The sequence below is a fragment of the Eretmochelys imbricata genome, chromosome 25 (assembly GCF_965152235.1).
Source record: "Eretmochelys imbricata isolate rEreImb1 chromosome 25, rEreImb1.hap1, whole genome shotgun sequence".
In the NCBI taxonomy this organism is placed as follows: Eukaryota; Metazoa; Chordata; order Testudines; family Cheloniidae; genus Eretmochelys; species Eretmochelys imbricata.
The window spans coordinates 4462220-4470912 of record NC_135596.1 but is presented as its reverse complement, the minus strand read 5'-3'; positions in this window follow the sequence as shown (position 1 = coordinate 4470912).

Sequence of the window (8693 nt, the reverse complement as noted above, 5' to 3'; positions counted from 1 at the left end):
ACAGAGAACATGAAACAATGGGTGTTACCATACACACTGTAAGGAGAGTGATCACTTAAGATGAGCTAATACCGGCGGGGGGGGGGGGGGTGAGAACGGGACGAGACAACGACATTCTACAGTGGAGAGAGGAGAAAGTGCAATTAGCATGTAAGGCCTTCACCAAAGGGCCCATACCACCAATTATTAATACCTACCCTCAGCCTCTCTCAATTTGCTGAGTTTTGGAACCCATGTCCCTTGCCTAGTGATTGCTACTCAGTTGATGGCGAGTCCCTCCATCATAACAAAAGGCCAAGTACAGTTCCAGTGTCCTTGATTCACATAATCAGGATAATAATAATTTATCCTTCCTGCCCCAATAACAGAGAAACTGGGGATCCGACAGCAGCCAAAGTGACTATTTGGGCTCATGCTAGGGGGGGTGGGTGTGCCTATGCAAATGAGATCAGCCCCTGAAGTTCTTTTCCATAACTTGCCACAACTCACCACCAGAGGTCAGGGTGGAGCTTATCCTGGCTCTGCTTACATAACTGTTGTTCTTCGAGATGTGTTGCTCATATCCATTCCAATGAGGTGTGTGTGTGCTGCGTGCACGATTGTCGGAAGATTTTTACCCCAGCAACACTCAGTGGGTTGGCTGAGGCACCCCCTGGAGTGGCGCTTCCATGGCGCCGGATATATGCCCCAGCCGATCCAGCGCCCCCTCAGTTCCTTCTTGCGGGCTACTCCGACAGAGGGGAAGGAGGGTGGGTTTGGAATGGATATGAGCAACACATCTCGAAGAACAACAGTTACAAAGGTGAGTAACCATCTTTTCTTCTTCGAGTGCTTGCTCATATCAATTCCAATTAGGTGACTTCCAAGCCTTACCTAGGTGGTGGGGTCGGAGTGAGATGTCGCTGAGTGAAGGACTGCTGAACCAAATGCAGCATCACTCCTGGAATGCTGAATTATCGCATAGTGGGCAGCGAAGGTATGCACCGATTACCAAGTCGCTGCCCTACATATCTCCTGTAGGGGTACGTGTGCCAGGAAAGTAGAAGATGAAGCCTGAGCCCGCGTGGAGTGGGCGGTAAGGTGCGTAGTTGGGACACCAGCCAAGTCATAGCACACATGAATGCATGATGTGATCTAGGACGAGATGCGCTGGAGGAGACCAGAAGGCCCTTCATCCGGTCTGCCACAGCAACAAACAGCTGCAACGTTTTCCTGAAAGGTTTCGTTCACTTGATGTAGAAGGTGAGGGTCCTGTGAACGTCCAGGGAGTGCAGCTGTTGTTCCCGTCGAGAGGCATGTGGCTTCAAGTAGAAGACGGGGAGGAAGATGTCCTGGTTGAGATAGAAGACAGACACCATCTTAGGGAGGAAGGCCGGGTGGGGTCACAGCTGTACCTTGTCCTTATGGAACACTGTATACGGTGGTTCCGATGTGAGTGCCCTGAGCTCAGACACACGCCTCGCCAAAGTGATAGCTATGAGGAAAGCTGTCTTCCACGAAAAAGTACAGGAGTGAGCAGGTGGCCGTCAGCTCGAACGGGGCAGCCATGAGTTTGGAGAGAACCAGGTCAAGATCCCACGTAGGGACCGGTTGTCGAATTCATGGGAACAGGCGCTCCAACCCCTTGAGAAATCTGCTGACCATGGGATTGGAGAAGACCGAAAGCCCATTTTCGCCTGGGTGGAAAGCCGAAATAGCTGCCAGGTGCACTCTGATGGATGATATTGCCAAGCCCTGCTGTTTTAAGGACAGGAGGTAGTCCAAGATGATAGGTACTGACGCCTGTAGCGGGGCCGTATGACTCTGAGCGCACCAGCAGGAAAAACGTTTCCACTTGGCTAAGTACGTGGACCTGGTAGAGGGCTTCCTGTTACCCAAAAGGACCTGCTGTACCAAGTGAGAGCCGCACAGCTCGGATTGAGTTAGCCATGCAGAATCCACGCTGTGAGGTGGAGAGATTGCAGGTCAGGATGACAGAGTCGTCCGTGGTCCTGAGTGATCAGGTCTGGCCACAGCGGGAGTGGAATTGGAGTGTCCACCGACAGCTCTAGGTGCAGGAGCTGTTGCTTGTCCTGTGCGCTCCAGCAATGGACGCGGCTCCGACTGCAGTGCGGGAAGTGTCGGTGGCTGTCGAACCGACAAAGATGAAGATCAGTCAGCACCTGCTTGGGCTGCTTCTTCTTCTGGCCCAGAGACAGGGACCGGCACCGCGGTGGTGGAGGTGCCGGGGCGGCCTGACGCCACGAGTCTTTAGCAGAGTCTGAATGCGGTGCTGGACCAGTCGGTGCCACAGGGGCACTCCGCACCAAAGACGACGCCGAGTCCCGGTGCACGGAGGAAGGGACCAGGCTACGTGCCGCCTCCATAAGGAGATGCTTGAGTCTAAAGTCCCGCTCCTTTTCGGTCCATGGCTTGAAGGCTTTGCAAATGCAGCACTTGTCCGCTTCGTGGCATTGCCCCGGACACCTTAGACAAGAGTCGTGGGGGTCTCCGCTTGGCAGCGGTTTCAGGCAAGCCAAGCAGGGTTTGAAGCCCGGGAGACCCAGGCATGGGCCCCGGTACCGGGATGGGGGAGAGGGGAGAAGACCCCGCTCCACCCTACTAAGTACAGTGATCTAACTACACTAACTAACTACTAACAACTATAAACAACTATTAACAACTAATTACAACAATTAACAGGTACTAAGAGAGAAAGCTAGGGAGAGTGGAGATCAGCTATGCTTTGCTCCACAGTTCCAACGGTTAGAAGGAACTGAGGGGGCGCTGGGTTGGCTGGGGCATATATCCGGTGCCATGAAGGTGCCACTCCAGGGGGCACCTCAGCCGACCCACCGAGTGTTTTTGGGGTAAAAATCTTCTGACGATTGTGCACGCAGTGCGCGCACACCTAATTGGAATCGATATGAGCAAGCACTCGAAGAAGAACCCCTAGGTCCTTTTCCGCAGAACTGCTGCCGAGCCATTCGGTCCCTAGTCCGTAGCAGTGCATTGGATTCTTCCGTCCTAAGTGCAGGACCCTGCACTTATCCTTATTGAACCTCATCAGATTTCTTTTGGCCCAATCCTCCAATTTGTCTAGGTCCTTCTGTATCCTATCCCTGCCCTCCAGCGTATCTACCTCTTCTCCCAGTTTAGTGTCATCTGCAAACTTGCTGAGGGTGCAATCCACACCATCCTCCAGATCATTTATGAAGATATTGAACAAAACCGGTCCCAGTGTCCCTTGGGGCACTCCACTTGACACCGGCTGCCAACTAGACATGGAGCCATTGATCACTACCCGTTGAGCCCGACAATCTAGCCAGCTTTCTATCCACCTTATCGTCCATTCATCCAGCCCATACTTCTTTAACCTGCTGGCAATAATATTGTGGGAGACCATATCAAAAGCTTTGCTAAAGTCAAGGAATAACAAGTCCACTGCTTTCCCCTCATCCACAGAGCCAGTTATCTTGTTACAGAAGGCAATTAGATTAGTCAGGCATGACTTGCCCTTGGTGAATCCATGCTGACTGTTCCTGATCACTTTCCTCTCCTCTAAGTGCTTCAGAATTGATTCCTTGAGGACCTGCTCCATGATTTTTCCAGGGACTGAGGTGAAGCTGACTGGCCTAGTTCCCTGGATCCTCCTTCTTCCCTTTTTTAAAGATGGGCACTACATTAGCCTTTTTCCAGTTGGGAACCTCCCCCGATTGTCATGAGTTTTCAAAGATAATGGCCAATGGCCATACCCCTAATCATTTTTGTTGCCCTTTTCTGAACCTTTTCCAATTCCAATGTATCTTTTTTGAGACGGGGCGACCACATCCGCACACAGTATTCAAGATGTGGGTGTACCATGGGTTTCTATAGAGGCAATACGATATTTTCTGTCTTATCGATCCCTTTCTTAATGATTCCCAACGTTCTGTTTGCTTTTTTGACTGCCGCTGCACATTGAGTGGATGTTTTCAGAGAACTCTCCACAATGACTCCAAGATCTTTTTCTTGAGTTGTAACAACTAATTTAGACCCCATCATTTTATATGTATACTTGGGATTATGTTTTCCAATGTGCATTACTTTGCATTTATCAACATTGAATTTCATCTGCCATTTTCTTGCCCAGTCACACAGTTCTGAGAGATCCTTTTGTAGCTCTTCGCAGTCTGCCTGGGACTTATCTACCTTGAATAGTTTTGTATCATCTGCAAATTTTGCCACCGCACTGTTTATCCCTTTTTCCAGATCATTTATGAATATGTTAAATAGGACTGGGCCCAGTACAGACCCCTGGGAGACACCCCTATTTACCTCTCTCCATTCTGAAAACTGACCATTTATTCCTCCCCTTTGTTTCCTATCTTTTAGCCAGTTACTGATCCATGAAAGAACCTTCCCTCTTATCCCATGACTGCTTTCTTTGCTTAAGAGCCTTTGGTGAGGGACCTTGTCAAAGGCTTTCTGAAAATCTAAATATACGATATCCAGTGGATCCCCCTTGTCCACATGCTTGTTGAGCCCCTCAAAGAACTGTGTAGATTGGTGAGGCATGATTTCCCTTTACAAAAACCATGTTGACTATTACACAATAAATTATGTTCATCTATGTGTCACAATTTTGTTCTTTACTATAGTTTCAACCAGTTTGCTGGGTACTGAAGTCAGGCTTAGCTGCCTGTAATTGCCATGGTCTCCTCTGGAGCACTTTTTAAAAAATTGCATCATATTCGCTATCCTCCAGTCATTTGGTACAGAAGCTGATTTAAATGATAAATTACAGTCAACAGTTAGCAGTCCTGCAATTTCACGTTTGAGTACCTTCAGAACTCTTGGGTGAATACCATCTGATCCTGGTGACGTATTACTGTTTAGTTTATCAATTTGTTCCAAAACCTCCTCTAATGACATCTCAATCTGGGACAGTTCCTCAGATTTGTCACCTAAAAAGAATGGCTCAGGTTTGGGAATCTCCCTCACATCAATCATGAAGACCAATGCAAAGAATTCATTTAGTTTCTCTGCAATGGCCTCATCGTCCTTGAGTGCTCCTTTAGCATCTCCATTGTCCAGTGGACCCACTGGTTATTTAGCAGCTTTCTGCTTCTGATGTACTTAAAATATTTTTTTGCTTTTACTTTTTGAGTCTTTGGCTAGCTGTACTTCAAATTCTTTTTTGGCCTTCCTAATTACATTTTTACACTTCATTTGCCAGAGTTTATGCTCCTTTCTATTTTCCTCATTAGGATTTAACTTCCACTTTTTAAAGGATGCCTTTTTACCTCTCACTGTTTCTTTTACTTTGTTGTTTAGCCATGGTGGCTCTTGTTTGGTTCTCTCACTGTGCTTTTGCATTTGGGGTGTACATTTAAGTTGAGCCTCTATTATGGTGTCATTTTAGTGTAAGGTTAATGCCTACATTTCCAGTGTTGCTGCCCTCCAATCTCTTTCATGCTGTCTCTCATGCTGCCCCTTACAAGTGAGCAAAGCTCCCAGTCAGCTTGCAGAAAGCCCCCAACTTGTCCTCAAAGTCCCTCTTAGGTAATATATTTGGGAATGAGAATGGCTAAGCAAGGGAGAGATCACTACTACTGCCCAGATTAACAATTCTGCACATCCCCTTTTACCCCATCCCACCCAAGCCTGCTTCTTGTCTCATCCATTTGTTATATTTGATTGTTTCGTGGGTCAGCTCTTTGGGACAGGGCCGTTCATTTGTTTGTACATCACCTAGTACAATGGCTTGTGGCCTTCAGGTACTGCTACAATGTTAAATAGTGAGCTCTGGGCGGTGGTTTCTCCTTTCCCATCTCCAGATCCCTGAACAAAACAAAGAACCCATGGCATGGCTACATAGTGACCACTTCCTGTATTAACCTGTTGCATATATTAACTTCTCACTCTTTAAAAGACATTTTTATTTAACAAAAGGGAAGTGGCTTTTCATGACGTAACTGTGGCATTCATTTGATTTCTTGCACACACTGAAGAAGTCATAACTCACCATCTAGTTCAGGGGTGGGCAAACTTTTTGGCCCGAGGGCCACATCTGGAAATAGAAATTGTATGGCGGGCTATGAATGCTCAGAAAATTGGCGTTGGATGTGGGAGGGGGTGAGGGTTCTGGTTGGGGGTGCAGGCTCCAGGGTGGTGCCAGAACTGAGGAGTTCAGAGTGCGGGAGGGGGGGTCTGGCCAGGGGAGTGGGGGGAGGTGAGGGCTCCAGCTAGGGGTGCAGGCTCTGGGGTGGGAGATGAGGAGTTTGGGGTGTAAGAGGATGCTCTGGGCTGTGACCGAGGGGGTTGGAGGGCAGCAGGGGGATCAGGGCTGGGGCAGAGGGTTGGGATGCAGGCTATGGGGTGGGGTTGGGCGGTTTGGGGTGCAGGAGGGTGCTCCAGGCTGGGATCGAGTGATTCAGAGGGCAGGAGGGGGATCAGGGCTGGGACAGGGGCATGGGGAGAGGCTCAGGGGTGCAGGCTCTAGGAGGCGCTTACCTCAAGTGGCTCCCTGAAGCAGCGGTATGTCCCTTCTCTAGCTCCTACGTGGAGGCACAGCCAGGCAGCTCTGCATGCTGCCCCATCTGTAGGCACTGCCCCTGCAGCTCTCATTGGCCGTGGTTCCTGGCCAATGGGAGCTGCAGGGGTGGTGCTTGCGGCAGGGGCAGGGGCAGCATGCAGAGCAGAGCCCCCTGGCTGCTCCTATGTGTAGGAGCCAGAGAGGGGCCATGCCACTGTTTCTGGGAGCCGCCTGTGGAGCAGCCCCCGACTCTGCACCCCAGCTGGAGTACCAGAGCAGGGCAAGTCCCAGACCCCACTCCCCAGTGGGAGCTCAAGGGCCAGCTTAAAACAGCTGGATCCAGCCTGCTGGCCGTAGTTTGCCCACCCCCAATCTAGTTCTTAGTTGGCCAGGATGCCAGTGTTAACACTTCTGTTTTAGGAAACAAGTGTCAGGGGACTGGGATCTCAGTTATACATTTCATATGAAAAGTGAGATCCTTCTGTAGCAGCGTCCCATTCCACCCCTCCGGGGGTATTACTTCAACACTCTCTCTTCCCCCATGTGTACCACAAACGGATTAATCATTTCTTGCAGCACATCTGAATTGCTCCTAGGAGCTCTCCCATGCAAGACCTAGGTTAGATTAATTCTTCTTAGCATGCAAGAGAACAGGATCACAGCACAAAGCAATACACGCACAGCCATATCACGTGAGTGAAGAGGGACTAAGGGTATGTCTACCCTGAAAAGTTGTTGACAAAACTTTTGTCTTTCACGGGTACTTAAAAAAGCCCCTCCACAAAAGACAAGTGTTGCCGATTCAAAGGGCAGTGTGAACGCGGCTTTGTCAGTAGCAGCACTCTCCTGCCAACAAAGCTAATGCCTCTCCTGGAGCTGGGCATATTTTGTCAGCAAAAGTGCCAACAAAGAGCTTTTGCACACATTGACTTTTAGCGACAAGGCTGTGTTGACACAGCCTTGTCGCTAAAAGCTGCATGATGTAGCCAGGCCTTAAGTGTGACGCTCTGTACCTCAGTGGAACACCCAGCACCCCCATACTCATCCTTGTAAAATGATGGTGTGGTATCTAATGCAAAGTTTGTCATGTTGGGTGTCTTTGGAAGACTCATGATGCCTGAGCATGGTTGTGACAGTAAGGTTATAGTAATGTTTAGGTTATAATTTCATGTGTATAGTTATGAGGCTGAGAAATGTGTCCTCATGGCTTAAAGCAAGCCCAGACAAAAACTCTCTAGCAGCAGAGAGGCAGTTCACACCTCATCAGGGTGTGGTTGGGAGAAACCCAGCCCAGCCTCACAGGAACAAAGGACAATGGCCTAGGCAGCAACAAAAGAATCTCTTAGACTCTCGAGGGAGTCACCCCCCCTTCCTTTGGTCAGTTTGGAACTGTGATAGGGTAATGCTCACCTGACTCTGAAGAGGGAAGTGGGGGGGGGGGGGGGAAGAGGGAAGGAGGGCGCAAAGCCAAGAACATGATAAAAGGAAGAGATATGTGCCATGCTCTCTCTCTCTTCCACCTACATCTACGGACACCACACCAAGTGAATGAAGCACTGATCAAAAGGAGAGATCTTGACTGAAAAGTAACCAGCCAGCCTGGGTTGAGAAGCATCTAAGTTTAGAAGGACACTGAAAGTGTTAAGGCAGCTTAGAATGTGTTTTGCTTTTATTTCATTTGACCAAATCTGACTTCTTCTGCTTTGACTTATAATCACTTAAAATCTCTTTATAGTTAATAAATCTGTTTATTTTACCTGAAGCAGTTCCTTTGGTTGGAAGTGCGACAGAGACTCCTCTTGGGATAACAAGCCTGGTACATACCAATTTCTTTGTTAAATTGATGAACTCATATAAGCTTGCAGCATCCAGCAGGCATAACTGGACACTGCAAGATGGAGGTTCCTAGGGTTGTGTCTGGGACTGGAGATATTGGCTAGTGTCATTCAGTTGCACAATCCAGAGAGCCGCTTACATGCCAGAGACCATGCGTGAACAGCCCAGGAGTGGGGGTTCTCACAGCAGAGCAGGGTAAGGCCAGCTCTGAGTCAAGGATTAGAGTGACCTAGCAGATCACTGGTCCAGATAACACCAGACAGGAACGTCACACTAAGATTTTGGTACTCAACACCCTTGTAAACAAACCCTGATCAAAACACAATCAAAGCTAGTTTGTATGTAGCAAATCAGGATGGTT